At 37.7% G+C, this 25268-nt stretch overlaps 1 long non-coding RNA gene across 1 annotated transcript; it reads left to right on the top strand.

Moving 5' to 3' along the window:
* The first annotated feature begins 103 nt into the window (after window positions 1-103).
* Window positions 104-23967, top strand: LOC308527219. Its single transcript, XR_013996603.1, has 3 exons — window positions 104-162; window positions 21743-21833; window positions 23665-23967. It is a non-coding gene; the product is annotated as an uncharacterized lncRNA (long non-coding RNA).
* The last annotated feature ends 1301 nt before the right edge of the window (window positions 23968-25268 follow it).

The raw sequence follows: 25268 nt of genomic DNA, 5'->3' as shown, positions 1-25268 counted from the left end.
GTCATGACAAATTCATTTTGGACTTAGATATTGTCAAATACTTAGCAATCATTTCCTTTATGGTTTTTATTCCATCTCTTGCAGATGGAACAACTAAAAAGAAGATCATTCAAATGCTGTCACTCTGAGAGTGAGAAAACTTTTTCCATAAAGGCTCAGCTGGTAAATATTTTAGATTTTGCAAGCCACCTATGGGCATGTGATCACACAAGATCATGATCATGAGAGACGTTGAAAACTGGGACAAATAATTGCCAGTAATCATTACCATTTTTAATTTTCCCATAAAAAGCACTAGCATCTCTTCTCTTTCATTTTATTTTAATAAGATTTGGCCAGTAAACAGGTAGAATTTGCGACCTAAATATTTGATTTTGTTGGTTAAAAAAATACATAATTTTAAAAAAATAATACTGTTGCTTTCAAGTTCTATTTGGCTTCCCAAAAGTAATTTATTAAGTCAAGCTAGTTTATTTCAGTACCCCAAACACAAGCCATCCAGTTTCATTCACATTTTCTATTTTGTTTTGCCTGCTGCTTCATTACTTGTGTTTCCTCATGAGCCTTGAGAGAAAATAACGTTACTCCTTCAGTTGTGCAAATTGAAAACCTATTTTTAAAAAACTGTGTCCCAGCCATTTTGATTATCCTATTCTATTCCCCTCTTCATTTATTTAATCAATAGAGACTATAAATGAGCCCCGATCTCTCTCCTGAGTGTAGTTGTAGCAGCCTATTGTATTCTTATTAACACGTTAGCACACATTTCACTTTGTTCCCTTATTGAAGTGATAGTTTACCTCCCAGTTTACTTTTCAGTTTACATCTCATTTAAGAATTTTTCTCTAAAGTGCTTTATATAAAGATTCCTAATCAAGTATCCTTTTAAAATAATATAAAGTAGAAACAGAGAGTTTCACTATTTAAGTTGCTAGAGTTTACAAAGTGGTGAATAGTTTAAAGATTTTTGCTTCCTTGTGGTTAAAACTAAGATTTTTAAGATTGTGAGCTTCTCCTTTAACTGAGATGGACTTGTACATTTAAAACAAAACGTTTCTCATAAATCCATATAAGTGAATCAAACATTTCTTACTTTTGGTTAATATAAAAGTAATTATGAATATTATATAATAGAAACAGGAAAAGCACTTAACTTTAATATTTAACTGTACTTTTAAAACTTAAAAGGCATTTTTTTTTCTGATTTTCCTTGCCCTGCAGATTACACCTCAGAAATAAGCCTAATCAGTCCTGACACATGGAAGTCACACTGTCACAGTTTTCTCCGGTTCATGCCATAATTGGAAATCAGTCAACTGTGGAAATCTCTTCACAGCACTATGATTTGGCATTATGTCCTCAGCTCTTATGGAGGGCTGATAAAATAGTGAGCTCTATGAGGAAATCCTGTAGCTTCGATAAAACTGCTACTGAAGACACCTCCTATTATATTGTTCAATGTCCCTACACAGATTCTCACATTTCATGTTTTCTCGAGGTCCCAAGCAAGAAAAAGGTCTTCCCTCTTGATGATTTTATTTGGTCTCTTTCTTATAATTTATAAGGAGTTTTAAACTAATAAACAAATCCAGCAAAGTTACAGGACATAAAATGAATATACAAAAATGAGTTCCATTTTTATACACAATGAACAATCTGAAATGGAAATTAGGAAACATTCCCATTTACAATAGATTCTAAAGAGTAAAAATATTCAGGTATAAAGTTAACCAACTAGTTTAAAGCCTTGTATAGTAAAAACTGCAAAACATTGCTGAAAGTAATTAGAAAGACATAAATAAATGTAAGGACATCCATGTTTATGGATCAGAAGAGATAATGTTTTTTAAATGTCTATATCACTGAAAGAAAGCTACAAAGTCAATGCAATGCTTCTCAAAATCCCAATAGCATGTTCTACAAAAAAGAAAAATCAATCCTGAAAAGTATATGAAACTACAAGAACCCTGAATAGCCAAAATAATCTTGGACAAGAACAAAGCTAGAGGCCTCACACATCTTGACTTTAAAACATATTATAAACCTTTAATAATCAAAACAGTATGGTATTGACATAACGACAGACATATAGATCAATAGAATAAACATGCACCAGAGAGTCTAGAAATAAGCACACACATAAATGGTTAGATTATCTTCAGCAAGGTTTCCAAGACTACACATGAGGGAAAAGTAGTCTCTTAAAGAAATAATGTTGAAAATTTAATATCCACATGCAAAACAAAACAAAAAAATAAAAAGAAATTAAATCCTTATCATACACAAAAATCAACTCAAAATGGACTGAAGACTTAAATGTAAGACCTAAAACTATCAAAATGCTCAGAAGGAAACATAGGGAGAAATCTTCATAATATGGTCTTGGCAATAATTTTTTTGATATGATGCCAAATGCACAGCCAACAAAAGCAAAAACAGGCAACTGGGATTACATCAAAATAAAAGACTTATGTACATATAGGATATAAGCAAGAGTGAAAAGTCAACCTATGGGATGAGAGAAAATATTTGCAAACAGTCTGTCTGATATGGGGTTAATATCTAAAATGCTGTATATGAGGAATTCATACAGCTCAATAGCAAATAAGTAAAGAAGTAAATAAATAACATGAATAAAAATTGAGCATGGGACTTGAATAGACATTTCTCCGCAGAAGACATACAAATGCCATCAGGTACATTAAATGATGCTTAACATCACTAATCATCAGGGAAATGCAAATCAAAACCACAGTGAAATATCATCTCACAAGAGTTGGTGAGGATGTGTTTTTTTGTTTTTTTTTTTAAATATATTTTATTTATTTTTCACAGAGAGGAAGGGAGAGAGATAGAGAGTTAGAAACATCGATGAGAGAGAAACATTGATCAGCTGCCTCCTGCACATTCCCTACTGGGTATGTGCCTGCAGCCAAGGTACATGCCCTTGACTGGGACCCTTGAGTCCACAGGACAACGTTCTATCCACTGAGCCAAACCAGTTAGGGCTAAAAATATATTTTTATTGATTTCAGAGAGGAAGGGAGAGGGAGAGAAATATAGAAACATCAATGATGAGAGAGAATCATTGATTGGCCGCCTCCAGCACACTCCCTATTAGGGATCAAGCTCACAACTTGGGCATGTGCCCTTGACTGGAATTGAACCCAGGACCCTTCAGTCTGCAGGCCAACACTCTATCCACTGAGTCAAACCAGCTAGGACTGTCCAATGTAGTTTTATGAGGCATAATCATTTTTCCCTCAAGCGCAGTCTCAAGTTTAAGAAAATACTTAGAATCAAGGAAAGTAGAGAAATATACCATAAATGTCATCATATTAATTGGATTCACCATCATGTATTCAACCAACAAGTATATTTTTTTCATCAACTTACTCTGTACAAGACTCTAGGCTAGTTACTAAGGTACAGGGAGTTCCATGCACAGGTGCTGACAGATAGGGACTTCCATACGCATTTAGCAATAATCAAATCATTACCTTTCAGAGCCAGTAATGAATTATTGGTCCAGTGTTGATGCCCAAGGTTTCTAGATTTGGCTTCTAAGTTGTGTTTTATGTGATTATAACATATAATTGTTAGGGTATTATTTATGTACCAATTATTGTTTGACAGGTATAGCCCAAAAATCCAACATCTGTGTTGAGCAAAAGCTTTGTCCTGCACATAAGCCTAATGAGGTTGGCTTCCATATGAATAAAATTACATATACTAGTAAATGCAACCCTGAGTTTTATTGTTCCCCATAGGTTCCAAATAATTTGGCTGTAACTCTTTGGGGATGACATTCATGAAAAGCCCTGTAATCTTTGTTATTGTATTCTCAGCTATAGGTACTTCCAAAGCTGTGATTTATCTAAATTGTATTTTTGTCAGAGGGCTGTAACAGGGATAATGTGAAAATACTTTTGGGATATTGTTAGTAAATTTATAAAATTACTTTCTGTATCTAGTTAAACCAAGTAAATTTTTTTACTCATTGCATTCAGGGCAGCCTTTTGTATCATTGATGATTTCAAGGGGATAAAAATTAAACACCCAAATTAAAGATTCTTTGTCTAAAAGCATGTCTGTTAGGACAAAGTTATCATGTATGAGGCTCAAGGATAGCCCTTATATAAGTGAACAGCCTAAGCCAGTGGTTCTCAACCTTCCTAATGTCCCGACCCTTTAATACAGTTCTTCATGTTGTGATGACCCCCAACCATAAAATTATTTTCGTTGCTGCTTCATAACTGTAATTTTGCTACTGTTATGAATCGTAATGTAAATATCTGATATGCTATATGTGTTTTCCGATGGTCGCGACCCACAGGTTGAGAACCACTGGTAAGCCTAAAACTACAAAACTGCACACTGATATTTCCAGAAATTTTCCTCTTGCCCACTCTATGTTGATCCCTCAGATCCAGGAGTGAATTATTGGTCCCAGTATCATATGCATACCACTGTGGCACATCTCACTGCTGCTTGATCCAACCAACACCGCAGTCCATACATCAGTGTTTCATCCAAGAAGAGGTTTGTCTTGGGTAACAGATGTTCCTTGGCACTGCTGTCCCATTCTGAGGCCAACACAGAACTAATGGTACAAAATAATGAGAAGGGTTTGACATCCTATGGACATGAAGTCTGTTGCATATACAATGCCAGAGCTCCATAGAATTTTGGAATCTCACAGTGTCCCCTTAATGCTGTTGTCTTGAGCCATCAGTGAATATAATATACTTTAGCTTCTCAGTTCTGTAACCTTTAACCATATGTCTGAAACCTTTGCATCTTAGCCACCCAAGGAATTTGTGTGGATCCAAAAAATAAGGAGAGTCCAAAAGAGCCCACAGTAGCTAGCATAAAAGTCAAAGGTAAAGCCAGCCGGGACTAGTGGCCAGATATCTGTTTGCAGTGCAAAGCAGCAAATGTATAACACTTGTTAACAGATAAAGCTGGGAAAATAGCAAAATGTGAGAGCAGAACTATCAACAACAGAATTTTCAAAGTCTGTTTTCTAAGTTATCAGTTTAGTTCATTTAGTTGCTGGGTTACAAAATTGAATAAAAAAGAGCAAGAAAAGCCTGATATATTGTCACTGATCTTCAGAGACTCAGGAGACATGACAACTAAGTGCAATGTGGTATCCTGGAATGGATTCTGAAGCAGAAGGACATTAATGGGAAAACTGGTGAAATCTGAACGAAGTTTGAAGTTTAGTTAAGAGTACTGTCCCAAACAGGGGGATGGGAGCATGAGTTTGTGTGTGGGGGGGAGGTTGGGGGTAAATGGGGGGGATGAGGACACATTTGTAATACCTTAACTAATAATAAAAAAAAAAGAAAAAAAAAAGAGTTCTTTAAAAAAAAAAAAAAAGAGTACTGTCCCAATGGACTGACTATTCTTGGGCGGGGGAAGGGGTGTGGGAGATGCGGGAAGAGACTGGACAAAAATCGTGCACCTATGGATGAGGACAGTGGGTGGGGAGTGAGGGTGGAGGGTGGGGTGGGAACTGGGTGGAGGGGAGTTATGGGGGGGAAAAAAGAGGAACAAATGTAATAATCTGAACAATAAAGATTTAATTATAAAAAAAAAAAAGAGTACTGTCCCAGTGTTGCTCTCTTAGATTTGACAACTACACCATGGCAGTGTAAGACAATAGCATTAGGGACATTAACATCGGCAGTGGTCTTATAGTAGTTCTCTGTAGTATCTTCGCAATTTTTCTGTGAATCTAACATTAATTCAAATTTAAAAATGAATAAGACAAGATTCTTATCTTAAAATAGATAGAGCATAATTAGGAAAATGCAATAACAAAGAGACCAACTCAATTCTAGCACTAAATCATTTACTAAAAGGATTCACAAGCTGCAATGGTGCATAGGACAGGCAGAGCTCTTAGTCCAATGTGAAGTTTAAGGAACAATATCTGAGATTGACCTTGAAGGATTTGTAAAATTGGGCAGGAAAAGGAAATGGCGACCAGAATTACAGGTAGAAGGAAGGGCATGAGGGATATGGGGAACGAAGACGATTTGAAAGGGCAAAGGATGAGACTACAGATGGGAACAGATCAGACCATGGAAACTTTTATGCCGGATAAAGAGCTAGAACTTTAGCTGGGGTTAATGGTGAAAAACAATCGTCAGATCTGCAATAGAAAGTAGATAAATTTTTGAAGGAAGAGATGAAAATAGTAGGCAAATTAGGAATCATTTGTAATAGTGTAAATTAGGCAGAAACAGTCGAGATGTAGAAGAGAGTACAAATTTGAGAAATACATAGGAAGTAAAACAAGCAGTGCTTAGTGAACTTGACCTCAGGACACTTAATGCAAAGGGAAATTACCTACCAAATAAAAATATCTTGAAAATATCAATGATCTATAACAAAATCTCCAAAATTAATACAACAATGAAATCCCAAAATGGTTGTACATGGAATTTAACAGACTGATTCTGAAATTTAAATGAAAGGTAAAAGTGGCAAGAATAGTCAAGAGAATTTTGATGGAAAAATAGAATAAAATGTGACTATTTCCTTACTAGATATCAGAACTCTTCTTAACACTAAAGTAAAGAAACATCATGTTACTGACCCATAAAAGATAAAGCAATAAAAAAAGAATAGAGATTGTCTACATACATAGGGGTCGACAAAAGTAGGTTAATAATAATTCATAATACAATAATTAATAAATAAATAATAACACAAGAATAAATTGTGCTTCGTGTGTTGACAACTATAAACCTACTTTTGCCTATCCCTGTATATAGAAACAGTATGTGTTAATGTTGACAATATAAATCTGTGGCAAAATAGAATATTTAAGAAGTTGACCCTGATGATTTTTTCATCCACATGGAAAAAAATTTATTTTTTTAAATATATTTTTATTGACTTCAGAGAGGAAGGGAGAGGGAGAGAGAGATAGAAACATCGATGAGAGAGAATCATGGATCAGCTGCCTCCTGCACGCCCCCTACTGAGGGTCAAGCCTGCAACCCCGGCATGTGCCCTGACCAGAACTGAACTGTGATCTGGTTCATAGGTCAATTCTCAACCATTGAGCCATGCCACCTGGGCCCACATGGAAAAAAATTTAGATCTCTATCTCATGCTATTCCAAAAATAAATAAATAAATAAGTGATCAAAAGACAAAGTGGACAAAAAGCAATAAAGAAGAGAATATAGGTATTTGGTGAAATTGTTTTAACATTGAAGTAGATAAAGATTTATTTATTGAGACAGAGAAAGCATAAGACAAAGAGTAAAAGGTTAATATATTTGAATACTGCATCAATATAAAAATATTCTTTATAAAATAGGTACCACAAAGATTAGAAAAACAACCCAAGAAAAATATTTCAATAAATATAAATGACAAAGGATTTGAATCCAGAATATATATAGATATTCCATGACTTTAGGCAATTCAGAGAATAGAAGTCAAATGACCAATAAACTCATGAAACAATACCTTATTCAATAATCAGGAAAATGCAAATTAACAATAACATTTCATACTTATCCGTTGGTAAAATGTTAGTCTTGTCAAGATTTTCAAACAAAGGGAATGGTTATTCACTGCTGGTGGGATTGTAAATCAGAACAGCCACTTTGAAAAACAATTTGATACTAGGTAAGAAAGATAAAGACAAATGTGCCCTACAATCCCTATTAGGCATATAGTCTAGACTAGAGAATTGTTTGCACATGAGCATTGGGGAACATATACAATTTTAATTATTGTAGTATTGTGTACCCAAATAAAAGTAATACAAAAAGAAAGGAAGTCACCTATATATCGTTAATAGGGGAATGAATTATGATACCATCAACATTGCTATTGCAATTAGCAGCATGCATAGATCTCAAAAATAGCATTAAAATAAGGCAGAAAGATATCTATAATACAATATTATTTTATAACTTTAATAATTTTCAACACAATTCTATAAATTTTATATGGATGAATACTTGATATGGAAAAATATAAAAGCATATGAGAGAATGATAAGCTCCAAATCTTATTCAAGATGGTGATTATATGATTACATTTGGGATGGGAGAGATGAGTAGGGATATAGTAGGTACACAGAAGGGTTCAATATTGATGTTTTTAACTAGGTTAATATAGTAAATAATAAAAGTTGTTCATTTGAATGGTACATGCATGGTTTTTAAAAAATATTATCATCATAGCATCAGCAGCATGGCAAACTCCAGGTCTCTCCACTGGAAGTTACAAGTTGGACAGCTATAATTCAACAAAGAATTCCCAGCTCAACACACAAACACAGAAGATATATTGTAGTATATACTGAAATACATATGTGAAAAAGTATATATCTTTCATATATGTATATGAAAATGTGTATATCTTTACTCACATTGAGACATCCGAGGGTGGGTGAATCAGGGTGAACAAAGGAGATGGAACAGGAGAAGGAAAGAGACGGGGACCCACAGACACAGTCTGGTGCTCATGACCGTAAAGGGTCAGGGTGCAACACCCACTGGGCAGACCAGAGGAGCAGAGGAGACCACTGAGCCTGGATAGCCAGTACACAATGAGGTTGAGCCCAGGGACAGGGGCAGAGAAGGGGTACACGTGGTATGACAACATTCCACAAACCACCATCACCAGGCAAAGGAAGCCACAGACATGGAAACCATGGCCCCATTTTCCTGCGGCCCACCCAGCAGCAAAACCCTTACTCTGCGGGTCTCAAGAGAGCGTAAACAGCTTTCCATCCTAAGTGATCTGTACTGGTTGTTGCTGAATCCATTGGAAAGAACAAGCCACAGACGTGTGACCTCGCATCTCCTCTGCACTCCGCCCTCACCCATCACTGTGAAGCCTGATAGAGGCAGGTAGGGCGCCTGAGACAGAGCAGTGCAGCTGGCAGCTTCTGGCTGCAGGACAGTGGCACCCAGACCGCACAGGCCAGGAGACTCTTGGCCTGATACATCCTACCACAGGGTTGGTGCCCTGAAACGGAGGTAACTGAGTCATAAAGAGGGTGCCCACCTCCTCGAGGGAACACAGGATGTTTTCCATAGCCAAGGCAATGCCCCCCTACAGAGATCCCAGAAGCCCCAGTAGTGCAGGTAAAAGAAAACAAAGACTTGTGCATCTGCCCCACTTACTAGAAAACAAAAGAAACTCTTTACTTATCAACCTGCTAAACAGTTAAAAGTCAAATACTTTAAAAAAAATAAAAAAAGAAGATTTCACTCCCATAAATGCCCAGGCAGAAAAATAATCCATCAAGCACAATGAACAACCAAGGTAACAAGGGATGTCAGAAAGAAAATAAAAAATCTCCAGAAAATAAGCTTAAAGTTATGGAATACTGTGATTTAAATGACAGACTGCAGTTCTGAAAAAATGATCCATCTGCCAGCACGCTTTCCATAGGTAGTCCTGCAGGATGCAACCTAGGTATTTGACCCCTATTAAAATAGTCTCAATTTCCACTGAAATTATGTTTAAATTATGTTCAAACTTTATGTTATTAAAACTAGTTTTTTCCAACTAGTTTTATTAAAAAATCACCATATGCTCATAAAGCCCATTGGCTACTTTCTTAGTCTAAGATTCTTAATCTAAAGCCCCTTCTAATCTTCTCTGACAAATCATTCTAATCTTTTCCCATCTACTGAGCTAATCCAAACATCCTTTGCTGCCCCAAATTTTATCATTATTTTCTAAATTCTAACCTTATTGCATCTTCATCCTCCACCCCAATCTCCAGCCCAGTCAGGATTCTTTGTTGCAGACAACGGAAACTAAATTTGGTGAATTTACATAGAAAGGAAGTAAAAATATTAGAGAGTTCACAGAATCAACTGGAAAGCTGGAGGACTGTGTTTGCAAGGAAATTAAAGAGGAGAGAAAGTCAGATCCTTCCATAGGAATGGTCTGTTCAGGAGGCCCCTGAGGTCATCACACATTCATCATTACACCGCTGGGCTCTCAAGTGCTCTGCAGCTACAGAAAATGCAATCTCTCCCTGGCTTTTCCCTTTGCTTTACTTCCACAAGATTTACATTCCCAGCTAGGAATACAGCCATGGCTAAATCTCATGCCTACAACTCAAAAACCATGAGGCAAAGGAAAATGACTTAGCATCAGAAATTAGTAAAAATTATTATAATAAGATTTTTAATATAAGAATTCCAAGAGCATATATTAAAAATAATGAGAATTCATGGGAGATATCCAAAAAGTGATGAGGCACAAGACATTTATGCAAAAAATCAACATCTTCCTCGTGCAAAAATAATTTAAAGAGAAACTACAAAAAAAACAACTTATAAGATGTCAATCACTTAAACAACAAAAACAAAATATAGACCCTGTGAAGAAAACTACAAACACTAATTCGGATGTTTTAAAAAAGAACAGAATGATGACATAAAGAAAGAGAGAGGGTGGGAGGAGGGAGAAAAGGAGGTGAGGAGGAAGGAAGGAAGGCAGGAAGGGAGGGAGAAAGGAAGGAAGGAAAGAATTCATTATCCGTTCATTCATTTTAGATAGACTGTTTTAAAGCAGCTCTTTTCTACTTTACCTATAATCCAGGATGAATTTGGATTAAGATAAGTAACCAGAGCCCTAACTGGTTTGGCTCAGTGGATAGAGCTGTCGGCCTGTAGACTGAAGTAACCAAGCACCTTATTAAACTAATAGAGGCCCAATGCACAAAATTTGTGCAAGGGGCTCAGCCCTCACAGCTGCGGCAGCTTGCCTCGGCCCTTGCAGCCCCAGCTTCGTCTGGAAGGTCATCCAGAAGGACATCCAGAAGATTGTTTGGCTGTCCAGTCTAATTAGCATATTATACTTTTATTATTATCGATAGGAATTTAGTGTGTGAATTCAATTTTATTAATTTGATTGAGCCTATTTAACTTTTTGAGGTCTCTCTCTCTCTTTCTCTCTCCTTCCTGCCCTCTGTGTGTGTGTGTGTGTGTGTGTGTGTATTCTGGAAATGATTTTAAATTGGCCTACAAACAGATATATATAGAATCATAAATATTTAGATTAACATGCATACTTGATATTAAACATGAAACAGAAAAATATATATATAAAGTCATGGTAGTGTCGTGACATGCATATTTCTGCCCCAAGAGGTGTTAATCTTTTAAACCTGAAATCCCACTAAGAAAATCTAAATGTTAGCTTATTGTCTAACCTGTCGATCATTAAATATAGACTCTTATTCATAAACAAATTCCGTTGTATCTTCCATCTCATTCAGAAACTAGAAAGTTAGATTTATTCTTAGTTGGGTGGTTTTGTTTGTTTGTTTGTTTGTTTGTTTGTTTGTTTTTGTGGGGGGTTTTTGTGCTACCTTGTTCTGTTATTTGAGGTTTGGCCAGATGATAAAATAGAGCCCAAGATTGTTAAATTTCAACATTGAAGAACCTCAAATCTAATTATCAGCTCATACCCTAGACACAATGCTATTACTGGTGGAGATTTAATGAGGATGAAGAATTAAAGCAAAAATAAAATTGAAAACAATTAGGGAATAATTATCAAATTGCTGGTAAATACGGAGGATGTCCAAACAAGATTTTCATTTACTCTCCTGCTCCTAGCAGCTCCCTTTTAGCAACTGCTGTGATTGGAAAATATCAGAATGTAAAATCCCTGTGTAACCATATGAATACCTGGAGTCCAGCCTGATATCACTGTGACTATCCTCAGGGCTTTTCCTACTCTCTAAATCAGTGGTTCTCAACCTTCCTAATGCTGTGACCCTTTAATACAGTTCCTCATGTTGTGGTGACCCCCAACCATAAAATTATTTTCATTGCTACTTCATAACTGTAATTTTGCTACTGTTATGAATTATAATGTAAATACCTGATATGCAGGATGTGTTTTTATTATTACAAATTGAACATAATTAAAGCATAGTGATTAATCACAAAAACAATATGTAATTATATACAGTGGGGCCTTGACTTATGAGTGTCCCGACTAACGAGTTTTTTGAGATACCAGCTGTCTCTCCGCCGATTTTTTGCATTGAGTTGATAGAGTAATTTGAGTTAACGAGCTCCTTAACGAGCTTGGTCTCGGAACGAATTAAACTCGTAAGTCAAGGGCCCACTGTATGTGTTTTCCGATGGTCTTAGGTGTGAAAGTGTTCGTTCGACCCCCAAAGGGGTGGCGACCCACAGGTTGAGAACCACTGCTCTAAATCCTCACACATTGACTGCTTGTCTAGAACCATTTAGGGAATCTAAATAACCCTGTGCTCTACCCCACCGTGCTCAGTCCCCATGTTCTCTCAAGAACACACCAATGTGCTCTCATCATTCATTTTATCATAGTGAAGTGAGGAGTGGATTCTTTAAAAAATCAAATAAACAGCCGAAACCGGTTTGGCTCAGTGGATGGAGCGTCGGCCTGCGGACTGAGAGGTCCCAGGTTCGATTCCGGTCAAGGGCATGTACCTGGGTTGCGGGCACATCCCCGGTGGGGGATGTGCAAGAGGCGGCTGGTCGATGTTTCTCTCTCATCGATGTTTCTGACTCTCTATCTCTCTCCCTTCCTCTCTGTAAAAAATCAATAAAATATATTTTTAAAAAATCAAATAAACAACAAAAAGACTAGAGTGTTATTCAACTAAAAGTTTCCCCCTCAAGATATAGAGTCAAATAGATCCACTGGTTACTTAAGCCCTTACTAATAATCTCTCTTGATTGAAAGATATTTCTTACGTTAACTAAGAATGTTTAAGCTCCTAAATTTGAAGAGAAGATATAACAAGCTACCATAGCCATGTCCACTTCATGTTCAGTATTTCATGGTCTCTGATACAGAAGAGATGTCCCTCCCACCCACCCATTAGAGTGACAAGGCATTTATTCATTCATCCATTCAATCAACAAATATTTACTGAACAAGTTCTAGGTACCAAACACTGGGTATTTGGTGGTAAATAAAAAGACAAAAATATATGTCCTCATGGCATTTAAACTCTGATGGGAAAAGACACAATAAACAAACTAAATAGATAAGCCATTCTGGCTCTGCAACAGGCTACTCCAGCCATATATGTTCCTTGAGGCCTCAAAGATGATGGTGTCCACTGACTTCCGATTAGTTAGGATCTTATTTCTAGTAATTTTCTCTGCTACTATTCCTTCTTGCTTGGTATCTCTGCTACAGGGTTTTTCTTTGCTTCTACGTTTAATTCCAGGAATGCCTGCAATTTAATGAGTTTCTGCTAAAAACACTACTACCTCAGCAAGGTCCATTAACCATGCAGAGGTGTAGTGATTGAATAAGGACCATTGTTTACTATATTTCAAGAAGAAATAAGCTGGGAATATACATTATTTATGAAATATTTATGATGTCATCCAATATAACCATAAACACAGACTGACAACACTATAATAAACACAGGAGCTGTTTCCTCCGTTATTTCACTGTTCAACTATAACTGGTAATTCAAGTCTTAGTATTTTCTCTCTTTATTAGGCAGTTTGACCTAGTGATAAATGAATCAATCTTCATGCAAAAATCTCATTTCATAGCTACTTAAATACAATAAATCAAACACTCAAGATGTTAAAAAAAAGTAACAATTTAGAAACATCTTTATTAGAACAGAAAGTTTTGAAATTTTACTGGGCACTGTGATATTGGTGGGTATGACTGGTCTAAGCTTTGAACTAAAAAGCTAAATTTCTAAATTGGGTCTTTTTGAAGTGATGGAGTTTCTGTCTGTGTTAATACTTCTAGTGTGAAGATAACTCTTTGCCAATTTAGAGATAAGTTAACATTGTGTTTTAACATTATCTTTTTGATAAGTGTCTTTTAAGAACAATAAAGGGATTTATTTCTCTCTTATAGTAAAAATGTGATGAGGGCCTTCAACTGCTTTAGTATTTTATCAAAGTCATGATGTATACCTGGCACTTGAAGCTGAAAAGAGGGAGAGCTGGACAGAGTTCATAGAGCAACAGAGAGTAGAGCAGGTGGTAGGCAGAAGGGCCACATAATACTCCATCTTTTCGTCTTTTCCCAATTGGACTACAGATTTAGAAAAATCCAACTAACATATCTAGAAGAGAATGTCTAACAAATTCACTGATTATGGTACTTTTTATAGTTCTATTGTGAAGGGTAGTACATTTTCAGATTATAACTCTGCATTAATAACTCTCCTTCATTAAAAATATTGACTTGTTATTAAATGTTAAACGTAAATTTACCCTGACTCTGAAATTAAACACTTTATTGAATTTTAATAGAGAAGTACTAATGACCAGCAAACTACTTAAGAGTTGGAAATGGAAAGGTAAATGTCATTCTAAAGAATGGATGTGGAGGAGAAACTAAGATGGCGGCATAGATAAACACCGGGAAATAGTCGCCTCCCACAACAATTGAAAAATATCCCAAAGGACGGAGCAAACATCGTCCAGAACAACAGGAAGGCTGGCTGAGTGTAAATTCTACAACTAGAAGGAAAGAAAAGCACGCTGAGAGCCAGAGGAGCTGCGGAGGTGAAGTGCACAGGTACGGCGGCTCGTGCGCACGCGGAAAGGGGGTGGCACCTGAGGACGCGGCTGTCTTTTTGAATCACAAGCTCCCGACTGCTCTGAACTCTGGTTCTGGGAAGTCTCTGGGGACCCAGGACTCATATGGGGAGAGGCTGCTCTGTCAGGTGGCAGCGGACGAACTTGAGGGCGGATTTCCCTCAGAGGTGCTTGCAGCCGTTACCGGGACACTGAGACACGCAACTCCCGGCGCGGAGAATCAGCCATAGCTTCTTTCTCCGCCCTTTTGACTCCCTGAGACCCCGCCCCACCCAGGCTGCAGCAGAGGCTTTTGCATGTGAATGTACCTAACTACAGCAAAGCCAAGCAGACCCAGAACTTCCAAGAGAAGGCCCAAGGCCCCGCAGAGGCTTGCATTGCTTCACAGCTGAGCCTCTTCTGGCTCCGGCTGTGTGGCCTCAGGCAGGGGCTAAATTAGCACCTCCTTAGATCCAGGAGCCACTGTACCCAGTGGTCAGAGGGGGACCATTCTCCCACTTCAGACACAGCTGCTTCCCACAGCCAATTGGCCTGGAGGTCAATTCCTCCCAGTGATTCTACAACAACCAAGGCACCAAGAGTGCACCAAGAGTGTCCACCCCAGGTAACTGGGGAGGCTGAGCCACTGGGCCCTACAGGACACCTGGCGCGCAGGGCCACTCTATCAACACAGGGAAGCAGCCAAAATGCGGAGACAAAGAAACAGGTCACAATTGGCAGAAACGGAGGAGGGCAGACGACTGGATATAGAGTTCAAGGCCACGTTTATAAGGTTTGTCAAGAATTTTATGGAAACCGCCAATAAATTTAATGAATCCCTCAAGGAGTATAGTGAGACCATGGAGGACATGAAAAAGGACCAACTAGAAATTAAGCATACACTGACTGAAATAAAGAATAATCTACAGAGATCCAACAGCAGACAAGAGGATCCCAAGAATCAAGTCAAAGATTTGAAATACAAAGAAACAAAAAATACCCAACCGAAAAAGAAAAAAGAAAAGAGATTCAAAAAATATGAAGATAGTGTAAGGAACCTCTGGGACAACTTCAAGCGTACCAACATCAGAATTATAGGGGTACCAGAAGGAGAGAGAGGGCAAGATATTGAAAACCTTTTTGAAGAAATAATGACAGAAAACTTCCCCCACCTGGTGAAAGAAATGGACTTACAAGTCCAGGAAGCACAGAGAACCCCAAACAAAAGGAATCCAAAGAGGACCACACCAAGACACATCATAATTAAAATGCCAAGAGCAAAAGATAAAGAGAGAATCTTAAAAGCAGCAAGAGAAAGACAGTCAGTTACCTACAAGGGAGTACCCATCCGACTGTCAGCTGATTTCTCAACAGAAACCATGCAGGCCAGAAGAGAGTGGCAAGAAATATTCAAAGAGATGAATAGCAAGAACCTGCAACCAAGATTACTTTATCCAGCAAAGCTATCATTCAGAATGGAAGGTCAGATAAAGAGCTTCACGGATAAGAAAAAGCTAAAGGAGTTCATCACCACCAAACCAGCATTATATGAAATGCTGAAAGGTATTCTTTAAGAAGAGGAAGAAGAAAAAGGAACTCTTACCATTTGCCACAGCATCGATGGAACTGGAGAGCGGATAAATACCACAAGATCTCACTTATTTGTGGAATATAATGAACAACATAAACTGATGAACAAGGACTGATCCAGAGACGGAGAGGCTTTGATTGGACTGTCGGGCCTTGGAGGGAAGGTAGGGGAGGGTGGGGGCAAGGGGGAAGGATCAACCAAAGGACTTATATGCAAGCATATAGGCCTAACCAATGGACACGGACAACGGGGGGGTGAGGGGATGGGGGGGGGGGGTAGAGGGTACACATATGTAATATCTTAATCAATAAAAAAATTAAAAAAAAAAAAGAATGGGTGTGTTCAGACTTCTCTCCTTCTCCTGTTCTATTAACCTTCAAAACACTTGTCTTTATGTAAGTCAGCACTTCTCACACTATTGCCCATGAGATGTATTTCTAAACTTTTGTAACTATTTGATAGAGTAATGTTATAACTCTTTAATCTAATAAAAACTTTGTGCTTAGATTTTTATTTTTATATTTCATTTTTTCTAGTAATTTATTATTGTTTAATTTTACAAAGGTATCTCTTTGAGACATGTAGAAAATTATAAACAAAACACTCCTTCACTAAAGATAGAAAACAAAAAAACTAAAACAAGCAAACAGAAGGAGTAGCTGTGGGGAAAGAGAGGTTTGTTTTTTTTTTTGTATTTATAAGTGGAAAGTCCTGATAAAAATTCTACTACAGAGATTCAGTCAACTCCTTGGAGGATTAAATTTCCTCCCCCAACTTCCCATTTTACTTTCAAGTGTATGCAGTTTGCTTTAGCATTGATTTGATTGGGTCAAATATATTGCTTCCGTGGCCTTCAACAAATCAGATTTATTCACTTTATTTCATTTATTAGTCATCCCAATGACTTTCCTTTAATTTTTTACATATGCACATATTTTTAATAATAGCTTTATGCCTAACTGGAGCAGATTTCATAACCTTGGTATTACAGTAGGTAATTCATTGCTTATCTCTCTTTTTCACTCCTGCCATAAATATATCTATACTCATTGAGAGTCAGTTACAAAACATGGATTTGGTCCAGCTTCCCTTTCATAGCCTTTCAGTGGTTTAGAATTAGAACTCATCAAAAAAATATTGCAATCAAAAGAATATACTTCCATCACTATCACATCCACTTTACAACAGAAGGAAACAAATGTGTGTTTAGTTTTCTTCTCTTCTCCACCCTGTGTATTGCCATAGCTCTTTGTAATAATAAGCATGTTCAGGGAGCAAAGAAAAACAAGAAGTTGAGAAGGCTGTTCATTTTCAAAGCCATGAAATAATCAAGTTCTTTACCTTAGGAGCAAATTCCTACTGTAGTAAAAAGAAACAGAGCTAGGTTTCTAAGGGACAACTAAGAAAAAAATACACCCTGAAATAGCAGATCCTAATACATGGAAACTCAGTTAAAAACTGCTGTAACATTTTTCTCATTTTGTTTAAAAAATGCTGTAAGTTGGCTTTGCCCTTGAGCAGAAAGAGAAATTGTCATGAGGTGTAAAGGAGCTCCTAAAAGGTAATTCTTTACTCCTGGCAGTAAACACAGAGCTGCTCATGTTCACAACAGCATGAATGAATTCAGACACATTATACTGGTTGAAAGAAGCCAGATACAAAGGAGTATATATAATATGAATTCACTTATATGTAGTTTACCAAAAAACAAAACTAATCAATGGCAAAAGACATCACCATAATATTTACATCCTGAGAAATAGAAGCTAGTATTAACTTTGAAGGGAACTTTCTGGATTCATGGTAATATTCAGTATATTGATAGAAGTTTGGATTAAACATGTGAATATATTTCTCAAACTCACCAAATGGTATACTTAAGTACCTTAAAAACAGGAACTTAAGCAAGTCTAGAAACAGTTAACTATATGCATACTGAAGTGTCTAGCATAAAGTGTACAGATCTCTGCAACTCATTTTGAAATTCATTCAAAAACCAAGATAATTTTAGATTAATGGGTATACAGATAAGAAAAGACAGATAAATATGTGATTAAGCAAATATAGCAAAATATTAATTATAGAAACTAAGTGGTGACTATGGGTTTTCACTGTACAATCCATTCAATTTTTCTGTATGTTTGAAAGTTTTCCATAATAAAAAGTTTGGTAGAAAAAAGGCAATTTTTTTTCTTCCTGAACCCAAAAGTATCTCCCCAAAACCCTGTCATAGATTCTTTTTCAGTATCTTTCTTTTGAAATGCTAACAAAGACAGGAAGTAAAAAACAGTGAGTTGCTAGAAGAAGAAGAACTATGATTAAGAAGCTATTTATACACCTGGTACTGGCATTATCTAATTTAATTCTTGAGAGAACTTTTTAGATTAGGTATTGCTTTGGGTGCCAAAATCATTTTTTAATAACAGGGGCCCCTTAGGTTCTATAGTAAGTTAAAAGAAAAAAAAATTAGTATTTCACACAGCACCATAGATTTCATTAATGTATTGATGCCTTTGGGGAAATGGGAGAGAAAAAAAGAAAAAATGTATCTCTAATAAACATTCTTAAGACTCATTTAAGAAAGAAGAAAACAGCATTCTCACCTTTCCATCATAATCCATTCTCTCATCTTATATAGGAAGATCCTTTTCTGTCTTCCAGTGAGACAGCAGTCTACAACATTGACCTCAATATCTTGGTACTTGAAAGTAATCAAGGCAAATATCAATCTTTAAAAATGTAAGATTTACAATCACACAATCTGCACAATTTGTCTCTCCGCTATATATACCTCAGATCTTGCAGAACTGCATTTGACTCCAAGCAAATGAGCAAAAGAAACGGGAAGAGTGTTATTCCATGAAAAAAAGGTGGGGGGGAGGAAGAGGCATAAAGGGTTGTATTCTTGGCTTAAGCTCATAAACCTGGGAGAGAGGGTAGATTCTCAAATCCATAGCCCTTCCATTTGGGTACCCAACAGAGTTCACCCATTCTAACTGCATGTACTACTGTAAACCCATAAATAGGTATCATCCAGAAATTTATAGAGAAATAAACAGTTTATAGAGCTTATGAACTTGTCCAGAGCCACATAGCTACAGAGTAGTGGACCAAAGATCAAACACAGAACTGTGGGGTTTTTTGAAATTTACTTTCCTTCTGCATTAAGTTATGATTTATACATAGTGTGAATTGTTTGGTTTTTTTGGATCAGTTGCTGGATATGTAGCTGAAAACTGAGCACAGAAGACAATGCAGTTTTCACCTGAAAAGAGAACAGTGTCAGCATGCAAAGCTTTACCTAGAGATGTCAGACTGGATGGAGGACCAATAGAGCCTAGAGCACAATGAAAGAGGAAGCAGCGGAAAAGGTGAAGAGTCCATAGAAAGGACACAAGGAAGGCATCAGAAATAAACTTCACCCATTTCCTAGTGTGTTAACCCTGAGTAGTATTATTCTCACTGCTTATTTCATAAGAGAGATAGGATCATCAGACACTGTGGTTTGCCCAGGACAACCTGGTTTATTCCTGTTGTTCCTGTGTGTTATAAAGTTTATGGTCACCCTATTTAGAAAGGAAAGATGTATATTGAAAAATAATCCATTAGAAAAAAACGCATCTCATGAAAAAAAGCCTTTTTAAGTTGAGTAATTGTAATTAAATGGTAGCCAAAAGTATTTTGTGCAGCTACCATTTTGGTAACCGTGCTGTTGACTCACTGGCTTATTACTTCCTAGAGAATCACTCCAGTTGGGATGACTGTTTTATGAAAAAGCTTTGAGCTCGTTAAAATTTTGTTATTTTCCTGTCAAACAGTGGACTCTTTAGTCTAGGCATATTGCCCAGTTTCCAAGGTAATCTTCCTCCATTAATCATACATTATTATATGAATGTCTATTTCACATTTAGAATGAATTTTCATTTATGCTTTCAAATATAAAATGAAATCTGTTGAAAGAATGGAAAATCATCACCTCTGGTTCTTAAATTTTAGTCCCCACTTACAAAGTAGGGACTAAAAGTGGTGAAATAAATATAGTCACAAGGTTTTAAAGATGAAATGGGCTGTAAAAAATCTCATTTAATTCCCTGCAAAATCTAGATAACTTTTCTAAGTTTGTCTGGATACTACATAGTTTATTATAAGACACTTAATACTTTGTCAAACTGTTAAAAAGACATGTCAGCTGTATCATGTAAAACAATTCCTTTGGCAGAGTCGAAAGTAAATTCTGATTTGCATGCCACCTTCCTTTGTACTTCCCACTCCTATTTCTTCCCAAAGTTAACATTTATGAAGGCAGAGTCATTTGCAGCAGCAACAAAGAATTTGAGTTCATAAAGCACTTTTGAAGTGGGACTAATTGTTTCCCACTGTGTGGTTATCGATTAAGAGTAATAGAATATGGCTATTGGGCATTTTGTTTGGTATGACATATCTCATCTGTTTGCCCATCAATTAAAGGCACCGTTCCTACCGATGATACTAATCAGCAAGAGTAACGATTTATACCCGCAAAAAGGTGCTTCTTCTAAAGCATGTGTATCTACCACAGAGATTGGTACATGACTGTCATTGAGTTCCAAAGGCTTTCTCAGGAAGAATGGAGAAAGCCTCAAATGGGGAAAGCCAGGTTCAAAGCAGGAAGAACTGTGACCTGCCCAAAAGGCTGGACCCCTGACCGTGGCCAGAAGTCAGTGTTATGATAGTGTTCAAAGAAGTATAGAGTGTCCAACCAGATGTATGAGTGCAAGTCGAAGTGCCCCAAGAAGTTTTAGCTGGACTTCCCTCATGTTTTCCATAGAACCAGGTTCTTCCCACATTTGCTTTTAATTTTAGTTTTTCAATTACAGTTTACTTTCAATATTATTTTGCATTGGTTTCAGCTGTACAGCATAGTGGTTAAACAATCATATACTTTACGAAGTGGTCCCCATGATATTTCCAGTACCCACCTGACACTCTAAACAGTTATTAGAATAGTATTGACTATATTTCCCTCTGCTGTACTTTGTATGTATCCCCTGATTATTTTGTAACTTCCAATTTTCACTTTTTAATCCCTTTACCTCTTTCTCTTGTTCCCCAACTGTCACTCCCCTCTGGCAACCACCAGTCCACTGTATCTACGAGACTGTTTTAATTTTGTTTGTTTATTTTGTTCTTAAGATTCCACATATAACTTAAATCATATGGTATTTGTCTTTCTCTGACTTATTTCACTGAGCATAATCAGGTACTTCTCACATTATAAAAATTAAACAGTCTAACAATAACAATATTGAGTACTTACTTACTATGCGTCAGATTCTTCATTACGTGAACTATCTCATTAGAAGGTCACAGGTACAGAAATAAATTTCTAGGCCCAAGGTGGAGCCACTCCTGCTGGGGTGCCACATAAGAAAACTCAAACTTAGATAATTTTTGTGTCCCTGTAATTGCTCCACTTGATCAGAAATGCAGTATATCCAGTCAGCCAATCCCCAAACACCAAGCCAATTTAGGGTTCTTATATATAATTTCTTGCTCCTTATTCATTTCCTATTATTCTCTTCCCTCTTCCTTATTCTCTCTCCTATCAGTTTCCTGCCTTGTCCTAGCCTGTTTTGCACAGTGGATAGAGCATTGGCCTGTGGACTGAAGAGCACCGGGTTCAATTTCAGCCAAGACCAGGTAACTCAGTTACTTGCAGGTTTGATTCCTGGCCCTGGAAGGGGCACATGCAGGAGGAAACCAATCAATATTTCTCTCTGTGTGTCTCTCCCCATCCCTTCCACTCTCTCTAAAAATCAATGGGAAAATATCCTTGGGTAAAGATTAACAACAACAACCAGAGCTGCCTGCCTTCTGCCCCATTTCCCAGTTCTCTGGACCCTTCAGAAGAGAGACTTCCCACCTCATGAAGTGTTAAATAAAGTTTCTTCTCATCACCTAAATTGTCTTCTTTTTTTTTTTCATTTTAACACAAGAGAGATCTGAGATGCATAATATTCCATTTTACAGATAAAGAGCTGACTATTTTTACACAGCAAGAGGGGAAATTTGAACTGAGGCTGTCTGACTCCAGAGCCAAGTAATACACTATATGAGAGTATACTATATTTATTCATCTTACCCAGAATTATATTCACAGTATTTGGCACAGAGTCTAGTACAAAATTAAATAAAGATCAACTGAATACATCAATGACGGAGGCAATATCTAAACCATAAAATACTTTAAGCAAACATGTTAGTTTCTCAAAAAACTTAACTATATAGTGTCAAAACTTTGCTTCTTTAAATAACTTAGGTCCACTAATGAGCAAGAAGAAAAAGATTAAACGTATAGTAACATGATATATCCGGCAGCCACCTCTAAGCCAGGAGTCAGAAACTTTTTCTGTAAAAGGCCAAATAATAAATATTTTAGGCTTTTCAGACAATACAGATCTCTGTAGCAACCACTCAATTCTGATATTGTAAGAAGAAGGCAGTCATAGATAATACATAAATTAATTAATATGATAAGTAACAGTTAATTTTTATTTATGAACACTAAAATTTGAATTTTATGTAATTTTCACAGATCATAAAATATTATCCTAAACAATGCAGAATTAATCTTCAGCTCTCAAACCATATATCCAGAAGCAAGGGAGTAGCTCAGAACTGGCATCCCGGCCATAGTTTGCTGGCCCTTGCTCTAAAGCATTCTAGCAAGTCTTCTTCCAAATAGTGAGAATTTGAAAGAGAATGGAGATGGAATTCCAAAATGAGTGAGATTCACCCAAATGTGCTGTGTTGTTTGTATTTTTATAAAATCACATAGAGAAAGTAGAGCCATTTAAGCCATGGTGTTGTGACAAATGAACAAGGTAAAGAGCAGGGAAGTAGTAAAAATAAGAGGACATATTCTGTTATCCAATTGACTAGTTGGAATATGTCATTCATAAGGCAATGAGAGCAACAAGAGGACACTTACATTTAAGCACCAGAAACGTACAGAAGCAGATTAGGTCAGAAAGATAGCACCAGTCATTCAAGGCCTTAGCTACAGCTCTCTCCTTCAGCTAAAATGGCAATTAAGCCCTAACTGGTTTGGCTCAGTGGATAGAGCATCACCCTGTGGACTGAAAGGTCTCAAATTCGATTCCAGTCAAGGGCATGTACCTTGGTTGTGGGCATATCCCCAGTAGGGGGTGTGCAGGAGGCAGCTGATCGATATTTCTAGCTCTCTATCCCTCTCCTTTCCTCTCTGTAAAAAATCAATAAAATATATTTAAAAAATAATAAAATAAGATGGCAATTAAATAATTCTTTAAAAAAGAGTAAGTTTTTTTTCTACATAAGCTGATGCAGATGCTTCATGCTCAGTCATTAAAATGTATCTAAATAGTTAAAATGTACATAAGAAGAGAGAAAACAGATCTGCATTTCTGTTTACCATCCATCCACACCAAAAGACTGAAGGTCTAACCAGATTTGTTTTTTTTTCCTCCTTTCAAAATAATTCCTGCTCCAGCTCAGAATGCTGAGTGGTGCCAGAGAAAACGGCACAACTGCGCCAGTGAGACAGATGCAAAACCTTTCGTCCTTCCTTGGCCAGATCCTGCTCCCTATCTTTATGAAAGAGCCACAGAGTTCTTCACCCTTCTCAAGGGCTAACCCACCCCCTCCCTCTCTCAGGCTTTCTTCCCTGTGGATGACCTTGTTGGTTTCACAGAGAAATTGAAGCTGTCAGAAAGGATAGCCTTCAACTTCCGACCCTCTGAGTGACAAACATCAGGATCTCAATTCACGCTCCTTTCAAGTCTCAGAAGCTGAAGGGTCCCTTTGTCTTGTTTCGGAGCCTCCACAGTGACCTCAGCCCATCTGCCCGCCCCATTGCATCTGGAACAAGGACTTTGTTCCATTTCTTGTTCTCTCTCTTCTGTAGATTAAAATGCCCCCTTTTTCCCTGCTTCTTCCACACAGCCTGTAAACACACCTGGCTCTTTTCCCCATTAAAAACAAATTCACAAACCCCAATCCTCTCCATCTGGTCCCAATTTGTTCACCATTATTTCACCAGAAGAATAGCTAAGGTTCTAATAAATGGAATATTTGCATTTGGCTTCTGTCATAATTTTGAATACTTTGAGGTTTGGAGGTGGAGTAATCGAAGCCACGGAAACCTATCTTTACCACCTTGCAGCGGTTCTCAATCTGTGGGTCACAACCATCAGAAAACACATATAGCATATCAGATGTTTACATGACGATTCATAACAGTAGCAAAATTACAGTTATGAAGTAGCAACGAAAATAATTTTATGGTTGGTGGTCACCACAACATGAGGAACTGTATTAAAGGGTCACGGCATTAGGAAGGTTGAGAACCACTGGGGGTTGATTGATTCTTACTAGATATAAATCCTCTAAAATTACATATAGCACCTCAATCTGTCTACCCTATTTAAATCATCTACACACTTGTATATAAAAGCCTAAGTGACCATTACGACCGAACAACCAGAATGACTGGTCAACCAGTCACTATGACACACACTGACCACCAGGGGGCAGACGCTCAAGGCAGGAGCTGCCCCCTGGTGGTCAGTGTGCTCCCACAGCCAACCTCCCACGGCCCCTCCCCCAAGCCGGCCAGCCCCCATCGGCCCTGGTGCTAAACCATTTATAGAGACCTGCTTCTGGGCAGAGCAGCTCCCTCCCTGAGATCTATTGAAAGTCAGCCCTCAACAGTGGTGGTGTGGTGATGAGGGAAGGAGGGGGAGGGGAGGCAGGGAATTGCACTGTGGCAGGGCACTGACAGGGCATGGGCGTCCAGGGTCTGTTACTTCCACACCTGGCCTGGCAACCATCACTTCCTCTCCCAACCCCGCCAAAGCCCTCAGGCCAGGGCTGGGATAGGGAACCAGGGTGGGTGGTGGCAGACACAGACCCTTTCCCAGGGGAGCTGAGGGCGGGCTCCCTCCTCGGGGCTGGCAGCCAATCTCCCGTGGTCCCTCCCCCATCCCTCCCCCGAGCTGGCCAACCTCCCGCAGTCCCTCCCCCCTCCACCCCAGGCAACAAATTCATGCACAAGGCCTCTAGTTCATAATATTGTCTGTACATCTACACTTCCTG

Source organism: Myotis nattereri (assembly GCF_964212035.1).
Source record: "Myotis nattereri genome assembly, chromosome: 11".
In the NCBI taxonomy this organism is placed as follows: Eukaryota; Metazoa; Chordata; class Mammalia; order Chiroptera; family Vespertilionidae; genus Myotis; species Myotis nattereri.
This window is presented reverse-complemented; position numbering and strand designations above follow the sequence as displayed.